Source organism: Mytilus galloprovincialis, chromosome 3, assembly GCF_965363235.1.
Source record: "Mytilus galloprovincialis chromosome 3, xbMytGall1.hap1.1, whole genome shotgun sequence".
NCBI lineage: Eukaryota > Metazoa > Mollusca > Bivalvia > Mytilida > Mytilidae > Mytilus > Mytilus galloprovincialis.
The window spans coordinates 106,460,311-106,481,858 of record NC_134840.1 but is presented as its reverse complement, the minus strand read 5'-3'; the positions used below and the strand labels follow the sequence as shown (position 1 = coordinate 106,481,858).

At 31.5% G+C, this 21,548-nt stretch overlaps 1 protein-coding gene across 1 annotated transcript in view; it reads right to left on the bottom strand.

Annotated features, from left to right (window-relative positions):
* The window catches only part of LOC143066692 (2-oxoadipate dehydrogenase complex component E1-like), a 65,386-nt gene that overhangs the window by 229 nt on the left and 43,609 nt on the right, over positions 1-21,548 (bottom strand). The gene's annotated exons all lie outside the window — the stretch shown is intronic.

The window sequence follows — 21,548 nt, the reverse complement described above, 5'->3', positions numbered from 1 at the left end:
TGGCTATAATAATACTCAAGGTCATAAATGGTATAAAAATAGGTGGATGTGGTATGATTTTTAATGAGACAATTATCAACCAAAGTTCAAATAAAGTGAATGTAAGCACTAATAGGCAACCATAAGGCCTTCAACAATGAGATATTTCTACCCTCATACTTAATTTTCAAGAATGTTTACTTTTTTGAAAATGACAGGTGAATAGTCCTTGCTATATAAATTGTAATTATTATTACATACCTGAAGCATTAGGGTACTTTGTTAAATAAAGGCAACAGTAGTATACCTCTGTTTAAAACTCAAAAATCCATGGACAAAAAACAAAATCGAGGTAATAAACTAAAACTGAGGAAAACACATTAAATATAAGAGCAAAACAACGACACAACATTAAAATGTAACACATACACACAGAAACGGACTAAGCATTAAACAAAATCCTATGAGAATAACAAATATAACATCAAAACCAAATACATGAATTTGAACGTTTAACGTCATCAGTGTCTGAGTAGAAAGTTTATGAATCAGGGGTATGTCAAAGAACGTCTCGTCCTTTTTTTTTTAAATATCATCGGAAGGTACCAACACCTTGTAGATAAATATACCGTATCAACTTCACAAATAATACATGATGGTCTTGATGTATAGATTCTGCGTACTGATGTTGTTTATCATCTTATCAACGTGTTTTATTGTTCTTTCATTTGTCTTTGTTCTATTATTAATATTACTTTCACTGTTGGATTGTTTTATGTGATATCCGTTTAACGTGGCTCGGTACTTATACATCCCGTCAATGTGTTTGTATTGTCTTTCATTTTTTGGTGGTGTGTTTTGAATATGCGACTTTTTGTATTTCTTTTGTTCTTATAACGTGACTCCGTACTTTAAAAGATCCCGTCAGTATGCTATTAATCTATTTTATGGCATTGTGATATATTTTTATTATGAATTACAAAATACGTTGAACCACAAACGTCAAAATCATTCAATCGAGTAGTGGAATTAACTATTTGTGGATTCTTACAAATTCTATATAACTTTTGGACTATTTTAGTCTACAGTTACCTCTATTCTAACAAGTGCTACATCTTCTAACTTCCTGGAATCTCTCTCCTTATCCAATGTATAGAAATGTTTACCGCTACAGAAAATGACCTTTTTGACCTTGTCACCTTTAAATTTCTTATCACTAATCACAGGAAAGAATGTTTTACCAGATAACATATCTTTTAAGGTAGAAGTTGCTGCAGGTAAACGTAAGATTTTACAGGACGAGTGTTCAGGTCCTGCTCAATCCATACCATGTGGTAGTAACATCACTTACTCACTCTGTAATAACCATTTTACATACCTTGACCTTTGACATAAATGACCTTGATCTTATGGCATTACCTGTAGAAATCTCTTTATTTTACATGATGAGTGTTCAGGTCCTGCTCCATCCATACCATGTGGTAATAACATCACTAAGCGACTCTGTAATAACTATTTTACAGACCTTGACCTTTGACATAAATGACCTTGATCTTATGACATAACATGAAGAAACCTTTCAATTTTACATGATGAGTGTTCAGGTCCTGCGCATTCCATACCATGAGGTAATAACATCACTCTGTAATGACCATTTTACTGAAATAATATAATATAATGTCATTATAGACTATCTCATGTACTGAATTACTGATAATGAATAGTGGCTCTTAATAATTACAATATTTTGGATTCCTTTAATTAGTTTCATGGATACATGTACCAGTTTTCATAAATTGTGCAAAACTTAAAAAGCCTTATGTTTTTAGATATGTGGCTTCATTAATATTCGTTGGTTACCAATTTTCGTCGATTTCGTAGGTACAGGGGAATCATGAATTTAAATGTTCAACATCTTACACATTTTCTAAAGGAATGTGTTCAGGTTGCAGTCTTGTAATTGACTGCTCCATAGGCTTACATGCTAAACAGCTGATCTTTGAAAATAAAAAAATAAAAAATGCTACATAGAAAAAAAAATTCATGTTCATATCATGTATGTACTTATGTGAAATTGTGGTTTAATCGAAAAAAAAAGTGGGTAATGCCACAAAGAATAAAAAGTTACGTAACCCTGAAGTTTGCGGTTTTTACTAGGCCGCACCACTTCCAGTAAACATGATATCCTTCCACTTTCCTGGATTGATATCCCCAAAAAGATGCAAGATTTTTTTAAATCTATATATATATGTTTCAATTCAGCATAAACCTATAATCAAACAGAAAAAATTCAGAAAAAAATGGACTATTTTGTTTTCCTCCATGTTGGAGGTGTAATACAAGACTGGTACCTTCAGACTTTGCCAGAACCACGAAATTATATATCGACGAATATGTATGTTTACTTCAAACCACTAATATTGGTTCCCACGAAAATTACTGAATCCACAGTATTTTATTTTGTGGTGTTACCAAAGCATGCATACCAGCCAATACAATATTTGAATATTTAAACTGTGGTCTACAATAACTCATGAAATACTTGCATCCTACAATTAACAGTGAATCCACAGTAAAAAGTATGTATAAAATTTGGATGGAATGTTAAAATTGTAGTAAAATAAATATGCAGGGTGTTTAATTATGGCATTTTGAGGCGATGTAAAGTAATCAAATTATTATGTCAGTGATATTTATTTTGAACTTGTGTGGTTATTTTCTGTTTAATAAAACATTTACAAATATAATCCAGACTATTTGATGTGATTCATGGGTCCTATCTGTGAAAAGAACAAACTTTTGCCTATTTTGAAATGTACAGCTTTTTTTAAAGTTTATTTTAAACTAAGAATAAAATAAATGGGAAGTTTAAAAGGGACATAACTGAAGAACGGTAAAAGTGACGCTACCGAAGTTTGTATTTGATCTGAGTTTTGTGCTAATAAGTATGCATAAGTCTCATAACATTTGGTTCAGCATATTTACAATTTGAAAGCAGGTATAACTCTAGAACAGTAATAATAACACCACCAAAATTCAAACTGGATCTGTATATTAATGTAATATGCATTGTGTATAAATTTCATAACTAAACTAAAGTAAGAGAACGGAAACGAAAAATTCAGCAATTCTTATGTTTTTAAAGGGACATAACTCTAGAACGGTTATAGTGACGCCATCCAATTTGAAACATGATCTGTTTTTTGTGGTACTTATCATTGTGTATAAGTTTCATAATATTTGGTTGAGGCGAACAAAGGTAGAGAACGGAAACCAACTTTGGGACGTACGGGCGTACATACGGAAAAGCTAGATGCCTAATAACAATGATTAATTTTGATATACATACACTCTCCACACTTATATATGTATCTATCATAATCTGTGCTCTATTGAAGAAGTCTCCAAACTGTGCTTCCCATAGATTTTCTTAGGGACATCTATACTCATACCATACTCAAATTTCTAAGACAGCTCCTTCTGACAGAGAATTAATAGCTAAATGAGAGAAAAAATGAAGTGTGATTTCAGTTGTAACTAAGTGAAGTCACAATTGGCAATTAACAAATTTATTTGTATAGGATTTCTTCAATTATAAACAAAACGTTCTGTTCTGAACTAAAAATCTGCTTTTGTGTCAAATTAGATCCTCTGAAAAACCCAAATCTTAAAAAGATGTAATGTTCATGTTTGGATACTGACTTGACAATGTGAAACTGTGAGAAAAATATTCTCTTTTTTATACTGAATTTAACAGAACTTGTGTGCTTTTGAAATGAATAAGAAAAACCTAAGTGTATATTTCATCTATGGTCTACTAAGGCTAACCATGGTTATACTATTACAAATATCCTTCTCCTGTTGGCTCTGCTATGCATCACTAAAAAAACTCAACTTGGAACAGTAAAACCTACATTTTATGCAGACAAAGCACAAAAATGATATCTCCTCATCTTAAAGCAAATCCTCATAGAAAACAACTCATAATATTGACTGTGTCTCAATATCATTCTGGACATCCATGCAATATTTGCCAAATGAAGTTAAGAAAATACCAATCAATCAATCAATCAATCAATTAATCATATTTTTTTCTTTGTTACAGAAGTTTTTAAAAGCAAATAGGAAACTCCTACTATTTTTTGATTAATATGGAAACTTATTAAGATCATAAAGTTTCAATGAAGAAAAACTAATTTTAAGTTGAGAATTGAAAAAAAGTTGGTTATCACAGTTTTCAGGCTTATAATTTGATACATCAGGTAAACGTTTTGTCTACTAATTCTCATCTGCGACGCTCAGATCAAAAAAGTTAATAAGACAAACAAGTATAAAGTTGAGGAGCATCGATGACCCAAATGGCAAAAAGTTGTGCCAATTACGGCTAAGGTATAAGAATACAGAAATTTGAATAACTAACACTTTTGAAACATGCAACCAACTACTGAAACAGACCTAAAATAAAAGTGAAATGAATTTAAATTTATTGAAATTACCATATAATTGATATTCATGTCAACACCAAAATTCTGACTACAAGGCTGGTGATAACCTTGAGGAAGAAACTTCCACCAGCAGTGGCATCGATCCAGTAGAGTAAATTATATAAAATTATCAGACTTATAGTTTTTGATACGCCAGACGCGTGTTTCGTCCACATAAGACTCATCAGTGACAATCAAATCAAAATGGTTAGAAAGTCAAACAAGTACAAAGTTGAAGAGCATTGATGACCAAAAATTCCAAAAATTTTGCCAAATACGGATAGGGTATTATATGCCTGAGATAAGAAAATCCTCATAAATTTAGATAATTATACTAACACTTTTGTTAACAGTAAATTTATAAAGTTGACCATATATTTGATATTCATGTTTACACCGAAATGCTGACTACTAGGCTGGTTTAACCGTCGGTGTAGAAACGTCCACCAGCAGTGGCATCGTCCAGCGGAGTAAATAGCTATCAAAGTCATCAGGTTTATATGCCCGACAAGTAAAAACTATAATAAATTAAAGGAAACTTTTAACTGCAAAATTGTTCTACAAAGAAAGTAAATGAATGATGCAAGAATTTCTCAAGTTAAATTTGAAGTAAAAATAAATTGCATATTATTTTCGAATGCATTTGCAGTTTTTAATGACTGCCCATCAATTGCATAATATCACAATAATTTGATATAAAAAAACCTTCTTATTGAAATCTATCTAAAATATCCTAATATGGAAGATTTTTAACGCAGTTATCTATATACAGATAGCTATATATAAATCAATTATCTCGGGTAAGTGTACCAGTTATTGGACATTTTACGTCGCTGTAGACATTCCTATCAGAGCACCAGTGATCAAAATAGTTGGGGTAAGAATGTATTTTGAGATTAGATGTTTGAAATAATGAGACAGCAATCCAACTAAGAAACACCAGTACAACATATGAATTTCAACCACAGAATAGCTATGTAAATTTATTCAAACTTCCGAAGATCAATATTGATCATTTTAACTTTCTCTTTTAAGGTGATCTCTATGGCAGTGAAAGTAATCAATGTAATAAACACATAGTTTGCTGCCATTTTGATAGCTTCTTCATATTATATTCATGTGAATTTTTAAACAAATTCAGGGTCATAATTCCTTTATATAGATCCTTCTTGTGGCAATAGTGTTAAAACTGCACATGAAGTATCAAAAATGCAAGATCAAGATTTTATAGCCAAGGAAATGTCAGGAAGATGGTAAAACAATTCATTGTTGGCGTCAATTCTTAATTTTATTCAAATTTGTAGAAGCTGCACAATGATCAAAAAAGAAGCTGCTGGGGGTGTATTGATAATATTCGCACAGAAAAGGTGAACAAATTAGCAGTTCAAAATAAAATGATAGAATAGAAAAAAAAAGGAAGCAGCCATTCATATTCTAGATTTTTTTTCATGATTGAAAAACATGTTTTGACTGCTACTGTATGTTCCGGCAATCTCTGAACAATAAAAATATAGCAAAGGAAATGATTTGTTCGTTGTCATTCTTGCAAACATCAGAGTAAAGTACACATGATGAAATGTCTAACCAGTTTTGGCCTTCACTGACTTAATATTTTATTACGAAAGTCTTAAAGATTCAGGTTTTAATACAAGTATATAAGCTTAACTTTTTCAAAGATCTACAACAGTGAGGTCAAATTTTGATAATCCTATCCAAATGACGCTTACACCTTACAAGTTTTCAATACACCAAATATAGTTGACCTAATGCTTATAGTTATTGAAAAACAGGCCAGAAAATAAAAACTCAACATTGACCAATGACCCATGAAAATGAAGTCAAGGTCAGATGACACCTGCTGGACAAATAATTACACCTGACAACTATTCCATACAGCAAATATAGTCTACCTATTGCTTTGAGGTGGTACATGCAATTACAGGGAGACAACGCCGCATAATCTGAACGTTTAATCATGTTTATTGGTAAGGAAATGTTAACCTTCTCAATTAAATATTCAATGAAATATTTCCCATAAAGTGTGTGGTTGAAGTTTTTTTTTTTTTTTAAATATCTATATTTTTGTCAATGGGTCAAAGGAAATATTTTGTCAAAATTTAAAAAAAAGATAAACGAGCCCAAATTATTTTAGTCGAGGTGTTTCTATGAGATGAAAAAATAGAATCAAAAGATACCAGGGGGACATTCAAACGTTTACGTCAAAAATAAACAACGCCATGGCTAAAATAGAAATAGTCCAACAGACAGACAGTATTACATAAAAAGCCACAACATAGAAAAATAAAGAATAAGCAACACCTACCAAACACTGTGGATGATCTGAGGTACACATGATCTACATGTTAGTACAAACCCAGTAACAAGTCTATTTAGGTAGGTCACACACGTCAGAAGATACTAGTTTTACCAACATCTGCAACAATTAAAATCACAAAAATACTGAACTCTGAGGAAAATTCAAAAGGAAAAGTCCCTAATCAAATTGCAAAATCAAATTATAAAACACATCCATCGAATGGACAACAGCTGTCATATTCCTGACTTTGTACATCATTCTTTACACCAAATATAGTTGACCGATTGCTTATCGTACTAGAAATACGTACCAAAACACAAATACTCAACATTGATCGATAAACCATGCAAATGATGTCAAGGTCAGATGAAATCTGCACACTAACATGTACCCCTTACAATGGTTTCTATTCACAACATATAGTTGACCTATTGAAATAAGTATCTGAGAAACTTACATAATCCAGTAACTTCAACCTTGATCAATGATCCATGAAATGAGGTCAATGTTAGATGGTCCCTGTTTGAAGATCGTCCAGATAGCAGTCACTCAACAATGAAAATTGTATGAAACGTCCAGTTCTTCAACTTTTTAAAATACATAACTTTACACAAAAAGCTCAAGCCACCCCATCTTGATAATACATCTTAGGTCTTGCATACTGCGACATAAAGGCGAGACAATACAAATCATTTGTATCTCATTTTAAAACTTTGAAGGGGCGACTTCAACTCCACTACTAAGAACAATCTTGGTTAAATAGCGTCCTTGTTAGAAGCAATCCTCTTTCAAGGGAATCATGATAGGAAAAACAAGGTTTGGAATATCAAAGAAACTTTATATATAAGCTCTTCTGTGCTATAAAGAATGAAAAGTTCACAATTGGGAAGCTAAAATTATCTCTTTTGTCATAAAGTGTTGTTCTTAACCGACCCTTATTGCCAATTTCTAGATTTTGTAAGATCTAAAGCGATCTTATCTGTATCTTTTATTTCAAGTGGGATGGGATTGATGCATTCAACATAGTTATCAAACTTTTTTAAATCGAATAATTTAGTAAAAACAGACAGTATCTATATTGCTAAATGTATAGTTTAGGATAGTGCAAGCTTTATTTCATTCTTGCTAAGGAGATGCTCCTGTATTAACACTGATGCAATTAAGATATGCTTATTTAAAGAATTTATAAGCAAACATGGATCTGTAGTTTTTAGGATTCGATCAGGGTCAAATTTTGTAATCCTAGATCTGAAAATTATGGGTGCCGGTCAAGGCCATTTCGCGTTTTCGCCTTTCATATTCTATAAGCGGAAACGCGAAAACGCGAAACGCAAAGTCGAAAACGTGAAAAGGCGAGGTCGAAAACGCGAAAAATCCGAAATATTTTTTCTTACCAACTTCGCGTTTTCGCGTTTTCGACTTCTGTTTTCGACTTCGCGAATTTGCGTTTTCGGGTTTTCGCCTTTTCGCCTTTTCGTCTTTTCGCAATAAACATGTTATCATAACATAACATTTTAAATATAATTGGAGACAAGACTACAAAGTATAAGTCTTTCAAATGATTGTCATATTTTCATATCTGTGACGTACTATATTTTCATAAATCAAAAAATTCCTTTACATCCTTTTTTGACTGAACAAATTTAAAAAAAGATGCATTTGTATAAATGCCTTTGAATATATAATTTGCTGGAAGTTATATTTTGAACATTTTTAAATAAATGAAATTAATCATTATTATTATGTTACTTCAAATACGCAATCTTTCATTTCATGCTCTCTATGTAAATCTAAAATTTTCCATATTTAAATTAGCTGGTGTGAAAAAGTTAAAAATTTAATACATTGTTTGAGATAAGATTTTTGTCAAATAAAACTTGGAACGATTTCGCGAAGCTATCATAAGACCTGTCGTAAGATACTAGAATATCTTATGACATGTCTTATGATCCTCTGAGGACTATCCAAGACCTCGCCTCAAAACTGTCGTAGGTTGATCCTAGCAAAGATATATTAAACCTCTCGCAAGTTCTTTTGATTTAAACGAAAAGTAACCAGGATTTATTGAAAATTCATTTAAATGTAGTATATGTTTCCTAATCACTAAACGCATTGATTGATATTTCAAATTTTCAAAGATGGAAATTTGTTCATCTACAGGACACTAAGGGGACAAGGGATAAACTGTTGAATGCGGTAGACAACAACAACAATCCTCCACGTGTCAGATAAAGACAACAGTAGTATACCGCTGTTCAAAACTCATAAATCCATGGACAAAAAACAAAATCGGGGTAACAAATTAAAACTGACGGAAACGCATTAAATATAAGAGGAGAACAACGATACAACATTAAAATGTAACACACACACACACACATACAGAGAGAGAGAGAGAAACGGACTAAGCATTAGACAATATCCTATGAGAATTACAAATAGAACATCAAAACCAAATACATGAATTTGGGATAGATAAGTACCATGACACGTCTTATAGTAATGTGAATTCACACTCAAAAATAAGAGAATACAAACGACACAACGGAAACACAACGTTAAACTGTAGCATACACAGAAACAAACTATAATATAACAATGGCCATATTCCTGACTTGGTACAGGACATTTTTAAAGGAAAAAATGAGGGGTTTAACCTGGTTTTGTGGCATGCCAAACCTCCCTCTTTTATGGCCATGTGAAATATAACATTAAAATGACAACACAACATTATAGGACTAAAATATAAATAAATAGGAGAACACAATTGACAAAGAAACACACGAAAAATAGCTGACAAAAGGCAACAAGTTTAAAAATTTTAATACGCCAGAAGTGCATTTTGTCCAAACAACTCACCAGTGACGCCCAGAGCAACAAAGTTTGAAAGTCGAAGCAAGTACAAAGTTGAGCAGCATCGAGGACCAAAAGTTCAAAAAAGCCGTGCCAAAAACGGCCAGGGTTTTCTCTTAGGTACCAGAACATCCCTATTATTTAGAATAATTTATACTTTTGCAAACAGTAAATTTTATAAAATGACTATACAAAAGATGTACATGATAAAACTGAAGTGTTAGCTAATTACAGGAAACAACGAAATATATTACATAACCCGACAAAATGCAATACATCCGAATAAGTTTAAACCCCATCGCCAAGTGATGTCATATTAGAACTTGTACAAAATGACAAAAAAATACGTCACATTTGAATGAATAAGATATAATTAGGATTGATTTAAGATTATATTTGAACTAAAAACTGATATTACATTAAATAGCAATGAACATTTCAATACTTATAAATAGCAAAGTAAGGTAGCAATTAACTATTATATAGCTATGTTTGGTTTGTTTTGATCTAACTTCAAACGTAAAACATCGTACAGATTACGTTGAACAAAATCAAATCTAATAAATGAAGGCGGTGATTAATTTTCTTTACCATAACACATGAGTATAATAGAAAAGACGTCAACACATTGAACAAAATAAATTGTGAAACTAAATCCGGTCAATTAACAAATATCTTTTTCAATGTCAAAGATATGATTTCGAGCAAAGTGTATATGCTAACGCATTTTATACAAATGCATCTGTTTTTAAATTTGTTCAGTCAACAAAGAATGTAAAGGAATTGTCTAATTTATGAAAATATTTAAAGTACGTCACAGATATAAAATGTATATGACAATCATTTGAATGACTTATACTTTGTAGTATTGTCTTCAATCATATTTAAAATGTCATGTTATAATATTTAACATGTATATCGTGAGAAGACGAAAAGGCGAAAACACGAAAAACACGAAAACGCGAAGACGCGAAAACGCAAAGTCGAAAACGCGAAAACGCGAAGTCGAAAACGAGAAATTGATAAGAACAAATATTTCGCTTTTTCGTTTTCGCGTTTTCGCGTTTTCGACTTCATGTTGTCGCGTTTTCGACTTTGCAATGTCGCGTTTTCGCGTTTTCGTCCTATCAGGCGCGTAGCTACGTTTACGTCAAAACGCCCGGGCGTACACTTGAATTTTCGTGATATCTTTTTTTTTTAATCTAATTAAATTAAAAAGAACTGCTTAAAAGCACACCAGCCTTGTAAATTTTCTTCAGTAGCTTTTAATTGCGAATAAAAGTCAATCAAATAGTACCGTGTCATATATAACTTGTTCATTTTCTATAAAAGTCTGAATTTTCTGTGAAGTCCACTTACTTTCTTTTTGTTTAAAACATTTCATTATCTGCTGAGATTCGATATGGGGTTTGTATTTTTATCGAGCCTGCGAAATTTATGTCGCATAAACGATCGAAACAGAGATCATAGAATTCGTTTGCGTCGTCACCATTTGCTTTTAGTACATTTTTGGTTAAGGATTTTTTTTTAAATATCAATAACTTTGTCAAACCTTCAGGAAAATTCACGAAAGCTGGACAGAAGCTTTTTGTGATCAAAAGACATATAGTATCCAGAGCATAATGATGAAATAATATTTTTTTTAATTCCGTATTTTACTGATAAAAGGATTTCTATTTGAATTTAACAAGTAAATAGTCTAGGGTGAAAATTTATTACACATCAACTACGTTGTCAAACCTTCTTCGAACTTTATGAATCTTTGGCAGAAGCTTTTTTATGATTGATGTCTGAGGTAAAATTGTGAAAGTATTTTTTATTCAACTATTTTCATAATACACCTGAACATCTATGAAAATTAATTACTTCATGTCCATAACGAAATTTGCACAAACAAGAGGTTTAATTTGATCGAGTGCTGCTCCTTTTATACATATTTTAAAGTAACTGATTTTGACATTTTCTCTTAAACCAATTACCATTAGATCCCAAAGCAACACAATTAATACATTAAATATAAGAGATAAACAGAATAGACTCAAAGTATGTTGCTATTGAATGGTGGGTTTTTAATGACAGAAATGGTGTCTCATTCTCCATAACTCGTTAGCTTCAGGGGGGCTTCGCCAACTCGAACCCACTACCAGTAGATGCTTTTGCCTGGACCCGATTGGGGCCCTCAACCCCATCGCCGAGGTTTGGGCGTACACTTGAAAATAGCCCCGCTACGCTACTGCCTATAGAATATGAAAGGCGAAAATGCAAAAACGCAAAATGGCCTTAACCGGCCACCATAGAAAATAGTTATATAAGTCTGCTATTATTATAAAAGTATAAGAGTAATACCATATGAAGCCTTACCACATGTTAGTATGTCAGTGTGTTTTTCTCTCTTTGCCAAGTTGAGTTTTCGTGAATGTACAGGTATATATAATGTAAAGTAATAATGTGACGTAACTCATTCTCATCAAATCAATCATTCCCATATTTTATATGAGACACTTCTCTTAAGAAAGTTCGAATGAGGAATAAATTGTTGGGATTGATAATGTAAGTACATTTTATTATAATAAAACACTGAAAAATCTTTTCCAACTGTACAATTGCCCTAAGCTGTATTTGGCAAAAACTTTTAGGAATTTTGGTCCTCAATGCTCTTCAACTTCGTATTTTATTTGGCGTTTTTAACTTTTTTGGATTCGAGCGTCACTGATGAGTCTTTTGTAGACGAAACGCGCGTCTGGAGTATATATAAAATCAAGTCCTGATATCCATGATGAGTTTATTTACAAGAAAACTTTATTTATTAATCAATCATTGCATATTAATGTAGTTGAGCAGCAGCTGGGTAGTTGGAAAGTTTCAAGTTAATTTTAGCTTTTGTAATTTCATAGAACCTTACTTTCTGTTTTATGAACAATTAGGTCCCCCTTATGTATTCATGGTGTTTATTCTGCAAATTAAAAAACAAATACTTTTTTTACAGATGTAATTGACATTGAACAAACGAATGACCAAGCAGAGTAATCCAGGATACATATTCTGACGTTATTTCACAACGATGCCCCTAGTTAGCATTCTGACGGGACCGTTTGCAAAAATGAAAACTACTTTAGCATTAACAGTGACACTAGGTGTTAGTTTATTTTTTCTTGTATGGTCCAAGAACCGCTGGACCACTTTGCGCTGGTCTTACAAGAGAAGAATAAACAATACAGAGAGCAGAAAGTTTCTTCAGTTGATGAAATTGTCAATGGACATATCTACAGAAGTTTTAAGAAAAGTGGTGAATTCAAGAATACTAAGTCGACCTATATACGGAGGTTGCATTCTTAAGTTCCTAATCGTTGAAAAACATTATCTATTCCATCAGTGGCAGGGTACATTATCATGTTGTGAATGTCTACCGACTGGCTGTAATTTGAATAAATCGAAAAAATTGAAAGGATGGTTATTCAAAGTATTCTATAAGGATAACGGAAATCAACAAAAGGGACATGCTATATATAGAAATAATCGAATTTCCCAATATTGTCTTCATCGTTTTGTAACCAATTCAAGCTTAAAAGTTGATAGCTTAGATCTAACCGTTTTGTCATTTATTATTGAACATTTCGCTTCTCTATCTCCACAAGAGCTATCTGCTTTCTTTGAAATTTTTACCATTAGAAACTCAATATGCCACGCATGGAAAACGAATTGTTTTAATTCTACTGAACTCGAAAATATGTGGACGAAGGTGAGCGAAGCGTCTTTGGTATTGACTGATATGCCATCGAGGAATCTGCTTAATGACCAAATTGATATGGTTAAGAAAGTAGAATTTGACAATAACGATATTGAAATACTAAGAGAGAAAGTGGAACGGGAAGAAAAGATGCTTGAGGAAATATGTACATTTGTAAATCAAAATTGTGCAACAAATGAATGCGTAAAGGAAACAGAAAAAAGAATCGTTTCAAGTATCGATACAGTTAGAATATGTATAGAAGATGAAGTAACAGCTTTGAAAAGAGGACAGATGATTCTTGCTAATAAGGTAGATAAACTAGGAGTATACCTTCAGCGCATTGACGACCATACATCAGAGTTTCATCTGTATGCTGAATTAAAGCCTTTATCTAAACATGATGACGAAAATGGACTTACGGGGAGGTCGATTGATGCAGTTTGTCGAATCGATGACGACAATATAGATGAAAAATTAGTTGTCGAAAACATAATGAAAACAAATATGACAGATGACAAGCAAGAAAAATTTATTATCGTATCAGCTGAACAAAGCTGTATTATTCTAAACCTTGAATGCTCACATGAAGTGTTAAAAGATGAACGATCGTTGAAATTTGCCCTACAAACACTTATGTCAAATATAGTTCAATCAGGCAATATTGATACAAACTCGCCTTCTTCTGTAAAAATAAAGCTGACATTTTGTAGTCCGCTCACAGATAAAGAAATATCTGTCATAAAAAAAATAGTTGAAAAAAGTACAGATGAACGACAAAATTCAACTTCAAGAGGAAGACGAACAGTAGAAGCTTCGTCAGAACAGGGCGAAAAGGATGAATTGGAGGTATATAGAATTACGTCTTTAACATCACCAGTGCTAGAAAAAAAGTATGACAGTGTTGTCATCATTTTGACCGAAGAATCTAACATCCCAGAAAAATCAAAGATTGAGGTTAGGTTATGGGATGATGATAAATACTATGTGATACCTGCAAAAAAAATAATTAAAAATGTCATTGAATTCAATATACCATGGCACAATTTGCCATTTGTTTCTTTGAAAAAAATATCTGTTTCGATATATGACAATGAAAGGAATACCGAAAGTTTAAAAAAGACGATAACACTGTCTGACCGTAACGAAAATACTGTTTTAGCGAGGACACCAAGACAAATAATTAAAGTTGTGCCTGAAAGAAGTCAATCACCCGCAAGTGGCAATATTCCACCAAGGCCATGGAACAAAAAAATTGGATTTGGATCAGGCAAATATGTAGATTGAAATTTTATGAAATTAGTGGTACCAATTATATTGTACTAGATGCACATTTCGAAAATAAACGTCTCTATTTAATGATGCTAGACGCAAAAACCTTAACGTTGAAGTGTTAAAAAATCAAAAGGACCAAAAGTAAGTCTATAAACCATAACAAAGAATCAGAGCTAGGCATACGTGAGAACAATTTTTAATCTAAAATGATTTTGATATTCTATAACAGCAAAGTTATATAGATGAATAACCATATTTTCATGTCAGTACCCAAGTACTAACAATTTGACTGGTGATACCCTCATGAACACACAATCCATTAACTGAAGTATCGACCAAGTGGTAGTTATAACATGAACGGTATACGCGCATTTCAAAATTTAATGTCCATTCAATAATGCCTAACTGTGGAATCTAAATAGTAGCAGTAACCAGGGGATTCAACTATATCAGAAGACAATTTCATTGATGTATAAAGTAAGCTTTAATTTCATTGCTCAGTGTCATGAAAACAGAGTTCATGACGTTGTGATTATGAACTCCTTTGCAGACTAAATAGTTATGTAAATATCGATTTAGTCTGATAGGAAAACTATTATTTTTTTATACGTTCAATGAGGAGACAAACAAACACGTTTTGATTTTGTGTAATGTATAAATAGAGCTATGTTTACGGATTAACTGATATTTTAAAGTGTCAGACCACCAATTCACCCACTCATATTTAGAACGTATATAAAAATAGCCCTTCTCTGACAAAAAAATGCTTTGGATGTCATTGTTTCCTTAAACTAACCAACAAAGATGAATCTTTTATTGAAACAGAAATATATGTAGACCATTTTGAGCCCAAATTCACTTGTCCATGAGTTTGCATTAAAAATTCTGATTTTTTAGCCTTACTTGTTTTTCAGAATGTTAGTATATCCTTACAAGACTTTAGACATAGGTTGACAATTGTTATGTAGAAAGATGACACATGTACAATTTAGGATATACCTTAGGAACCCGGAATTCACCACAAAACTTGGTGTTTCACATATTTTGGTGTCTTTGCAAAAAATAATGAGCTAGGGTTTTATCAAAGAACGTCTCGTCCTTTATCTCAAAAAGTTGGTATTGAGTAACAGATTTTAGGTGATGAAGTGGCGTATCATTTTATTTACTTTACATATCTCCCTGTATTTGTATTTGTACTATTATATTCCTTTTGGTCGTATGACTCTTGACCTGGCTCTGTATTTATACATCTAGCTTTCGGGTTTATGGCTTTTAGGCGTTTCAGGGGCAAATGGGTTCTGAGTTGCAATTTGAACAGATGGGATTTTCAGTATTAATCATAGCAAGCCAGGGTATTTTTATAAAACACTCTTTAATTAAATCTAGCTCACAGATTTTTGATAAAATTATCTGCTAGTAAAGCTTATTTGTATCACTGACACTAAGATTAATACCTGCATATTTTATTAAATCATTGATGCAATGTCTGTCTTACCTATATTTATTGTTGAAACCATCTTATATATAAATTGAATATCATATTGTTTATCATTGTGTATTATTGGGCTTTGAGATAATGGTAATTGTGTTTGTGCAAATAAAATTGTCTACTGTTCTCAATACTCTGTCGCTGTTTCTTAGTTGTAACATAATGTTTAATTTTAAACAATTTGGCATTCATACATGCATCAGATCCCCGAACCCAATGAATTACATAAATTAAAAGAAATTCATCAATTAAAATCTATTTCCAAATCCTAGATAATAAGAAAAAAAATTGGACTTTTTTTTTTTTTTACAATTTTCTAATTCAACGGGGAGGTGAAATAATGATCAAAGAGAAATTCAACACCGTGCACTGTGTAATTAAGAAATTATTAGTGTTCAATTTCATTTTGTATTCAAATTTACACAATTTAGAAAAAAACAAAAAGTTTACATTTTGATAATATTTTAAGAGACATCTGTGTATACTTAACGATTGAATACTAATTTATTGTAACAATATTAACTACTGTAAATTACGAAATTATTGAGTAGCTTTTATTATTTTATATCATATTTCGTATTAGTTTTGAAAATATCTGTTTTATACTATGTTTATAATGTGTATATATATATATATACAATTGATTTTAGATTACACTAGAATAAAGATTTATAATTCACTATGATGTATTACTCTTCAATTGATATATCAAAAATATCCTATCTTGATTTCTGGTTTTGTAAAATATCTTATTAGCATAACGTTAACGTAACTCTTTTGAGTTCATTTATAGGATTTAAGTTTAAAGAAACTGTCTGCAAAGAATTTACTTGTTTATAGTCTGAATTAAAAGAAAACCCACTTTTAATAACACTTGCAATTGTTATAAAATATATCAAATAACATAATAACAAACCTAAACTCGGTTTTTATATTAAATTTTTAGAAAATAACATGTGACGTCACTTTTTGTGGTGTCGATACATTCGTGTTACCCTCAATTCGTAATTCTATTATGTTTTCAGCTCACCAGGCCAAAAGGGCCAAGTAAGCTTTTCTATTCACTTCCGTCGTCCGTCGTCTTCGTCGTCGTCGTCGTCAGTTAACTTTTACAAAGATCTTCTTCTCTGAAACTACTGGGCCAAATTAAACCAAACTTGGCCTAAATCATCCTTAGGGTATCTTGTTAAAAAAATGTATCCGATGATTCCGTCAATCATACAAGATGGCTGCCATATATAAAAATAGAACATGGGGGTAACATGCATGTTTGGGATATATGTCTGAACTTAAAGCCTTTAGATCAAATCTGACCGGGTAAAATTGTTCATCAAGTCCAGATCTATATCTGAAATTTTCAGACGCATCAGACAATCCGTTGTTGGGTTGCAGCCTCTGAATTGGTAATTTTAAGTACATTTAGCAGTTTTCGGTTAATATCTTGAATATTATGACATATATAAAAACTGTAAACAGCAAAAATTGTTCATCAATGTAAGCTCTACAAAAAAGTGAGCATGACCAAAATTATCATTTGACCCAAAAAAGAGTTATTTAAGGTAAATTTTTCACAATTTTTCATAATTTTTTGTTATCTTGTACAAAAATCTTCTCCTCTGAAACTACTGGGCTAAATTAAACTATACCATACGAAATTATCAATTGATTCTATAAAAACATAAAAACAGAGAATTTTGATATGACTTCTATTTTTGTCTTTGCTATTGTACGGTATTCGGTTTATGTTTCGTTTGACCATTTCTTGATGCATAAGTATGACAAAAACAAATCAAATCTACGCATTATTGAATAGTAACTTGTCTTGATTTTTCATTTGAATCGAAATTAAATAAAACCTAATTTTAATAAATTTAATGTTATGTCTCATTATACGATTAATACAATGATTTTGTGTTCATAATTTGTCGTATTTGCCGTGTAAGACGTAACAACAAGCGCCAACCATCAAAATATAAACGAAGAAAAAATACTAACTACTGAATGGATTTCGATAAAATTTGTACAGATGAGATATGATATAATCATATTTATTTTGTTAAACGGTCACGATAAATATCCTGTCAGTTCGCAATCAAGCAGCCATTTTCGAAATTCCATATAGCTTTAAGATTTGAAAATTCGAGTACACAAGAATGAAAGCTAACACTTCAATATTATAATATTTTTATATAAATAATAGAAAAGGTTCGCCACCTCTACATAAAACTGTGGTTTATTGAATTTTACAAAACTATTTTTATTTTTAACATAGCTTCTCCCATTTTTTTTTCAGTATTTTCCGTGTCTCCCGTAAATGTTACCATATAGCCATTGTTCAAGATTTTTGAGTACGATGATAATTTAGGGTATTTTAGATTTGTGACAGACAAATGAACTATGCAAACAAATGTTATTACTGAAATGTGATTTTTTTTAAAGATTTGGTTAAGCCTTCAAGGTTAAGAACACGCCATATTTTTAATCAATTTCCATCAAGTTGTCCGTGTCTCCCGTAAATGTTACCACGTCCAAATTGAACGATTTTTGCACGGAACGTGAATGTAACGTTATAATATATAAATATAATTCTTATATGATTTGCATATCGATAAATACTTGAATTGGATTGGTCAATTAAAATTTTTCTCTAAGTTTACACTTCGATTAACCATGTTTCCGAAACTACTTTCGTAATCTATTCATGCGCGATACACAAGCTTGCAGGGAATCCGGGATTTTCGGCAAATAGAGATTTGACACATTCCCCATTTCCGTTCTCAGTTTTATTAAAAAACAAATGAGACAATATCTGAAAAAGTCTAATTTCCATGTCCTGCACTTCACCAGCAATTATTTTTTTATTCAACCATCTTTTTTGAAAATTTTAAGTTTGAGTATAAACTAGATTATATAATGCACCATGGCCTGCCAATTAAACACTCATTCTTATATTTCTTCCAATAAAATATTGTAATTTAAATGTTCAACCCCCCCTAAAATCATGTTGTCCCCTGTGTTTTTTTGAAAACTAAATCATTCAAATAATATCCAAATTAACTAAACAGGCGTCCGATTCTCACATATATGATATATTATTTAATAAACTTGCCCCTAATTTGTCTTTTTATATTATAACTATAGCATGTAATAAAATTTTGCAAATTTTAAGAGAAAAAAATTTGTCCCCAGGGGTGATTTCCCTCCTGTTACCACTGGGTTTTTTTTACCTGTGGAAACGTTTACAAGACCAAAAGTTATTTTCCCATTATGTATTGTGAAGAGCATCATTCCCTGAATGTATTAGTACAAAGAAATAGTTGGAAAGGCGGCCAGGTTTGAAAATTCAAGCCCATCCAAGGTAAGAATTTATAGAAAAATACTTATTGGTGTTCTATCCTGTTATAGCCTTTTTTTACACTTTCTGAGAATATTTTTAAGTGTGCACCACAACATTAGGTGTGTTTTTATATCATCTTTTTAAAAGTTATATGTCACAGGAAATACACTTACATTTAATGTGATAAAAAGGACAAAAACTATCGCGTAATTCCTTTCTGTTACGTTCTGTCATGTTACCTGATCAAAAGTAACAGCATAACCATCATCAGTAACAGGAAGGATGTTCAAGACAATTGCACTGAAGAATCGAACAGTTAATCTACTATATGCCAACCATTTCATTTAATATAAGTTATCACCCCCATATCAAATAAATTTCAAAATAATATACAGTATATTGAATAAAAAAATAGGTTTTTTGCTTTTGATAACAGCAGAGAACATTGTGCAATTCTAGTTTAGTAGATAGTAACAGAAAGGAATTTATTTTAGAATTTTTCATTACCTGGGCAGATTTTTCATCTTGCAAATACAGTTTCAAAGGATAAATGACATTGTTTGCTGTTATCTTCCAATTGTGACCAATCTAAAATGATTTATTTTTCTTAAACTTTAAAATAAAGCAGAAAAATCCTTTCTGTTACCAACTCTGTCCTGTTACCGTTGTCCTGTTACTCAAGATTCTTTCATGTTACCGACATATCTGACTATATTTAAAGTATATTTCTAAACCTTTTGTATTGCAAATGCTAAAATCAATAATTGGTATTTGATAAACTATTGCAGGATATACTAGTAAACAACAAATAGTGTCTTAAACTTATTCCTTATTCCCATTAGAAACTTTTTAAAATTGATTCACTTTGGTAACAGGAAAGAACTGGATTTTTTTTGTACCATGTTTTAAATTGCCATTGCTTCCTTATTAAACAAGTATTTGAATTACAGACAACAGTTCCTAGATCACCAATGTGTGTTCTTCGATTTGTGCTATTAAAATACCGGGTCTAAAGATTTTTTTTTGGTTTTTTCTTATTGCCAAAAACTAGACTTTTTCAGATATTGTCTCAAATACATAACAGTTGTGTCTATTTCAGTGCATATATGATAAAAAAAAGAAATAAAATAAATACACTAAAGCTACGAAAATGTATAAATTTAAAATTCAAATAAAATTCCGCCAACTTTCATGAATGATTTGGCGACTTTACGTCATGGCAAAACACGACGTCATACGAATGAAAACTTTCATTGGAAAGAATATTTCGTTACTTGTACGCTTAAAATTCGAATATTATATCTCATCAATTTGAAGTTTTGGAGGTAGGTGCTATTTTATTTAAGATTCCGTTGCATTTTTCGAACATTTATGGATTTTAGAAAGTCAATATTAACTCCTTAGTTACGACATTTCAATTGTGCACTTGATGGTTATTATAGTTACATAATAGTAGCATTTACAAAACAAATGTTAATTAAAAATCACTATTATTTGGCTTAAGAATTATAAGGATTAAACACATTTTTTCGGACTTTTATTCAGTTTGTGAGTTAATCGCCCCGGTTTACACATCAATAACCTCTAGAAAAAATGTGTTTAATCCTATAGTATTTCCCATTTACTGAAAGTGTAGCATGTTGCGTCTTTAGCATTTGACACGTTCTGTGTGATATTATTTTAGGAGATATTTTTTTTGAATAATTATTTAAATCAACAAGAAAATTTGACTTCCATCAAAATTTTTAAGCCATTTGCTGATCGTAAAAGCGTCGGATAAATAAAAGTATCATGCAAAAGATTAGGTATTTTTAATGCAAAAGAATTGCATTTTAAACAAAGTGACACAGAAATTAACAACTGTAGGTCACTGTACGGCCTTCAACAATGAGCAAAGCCCATACCACATAGACAGCTCTAAAAGCATGATTCAATCATGATTTTCTTGATATGATCCAGCGATTTTCATGTGTTAATTTACATGTAAATTTATCAAAATATTACTCTAAATTTTCGGATGAATATATATGTAGCACAAGCTTTAAACATGCCGAAGCTTTCGTTTTTGGATTCTAGTAACATAGATG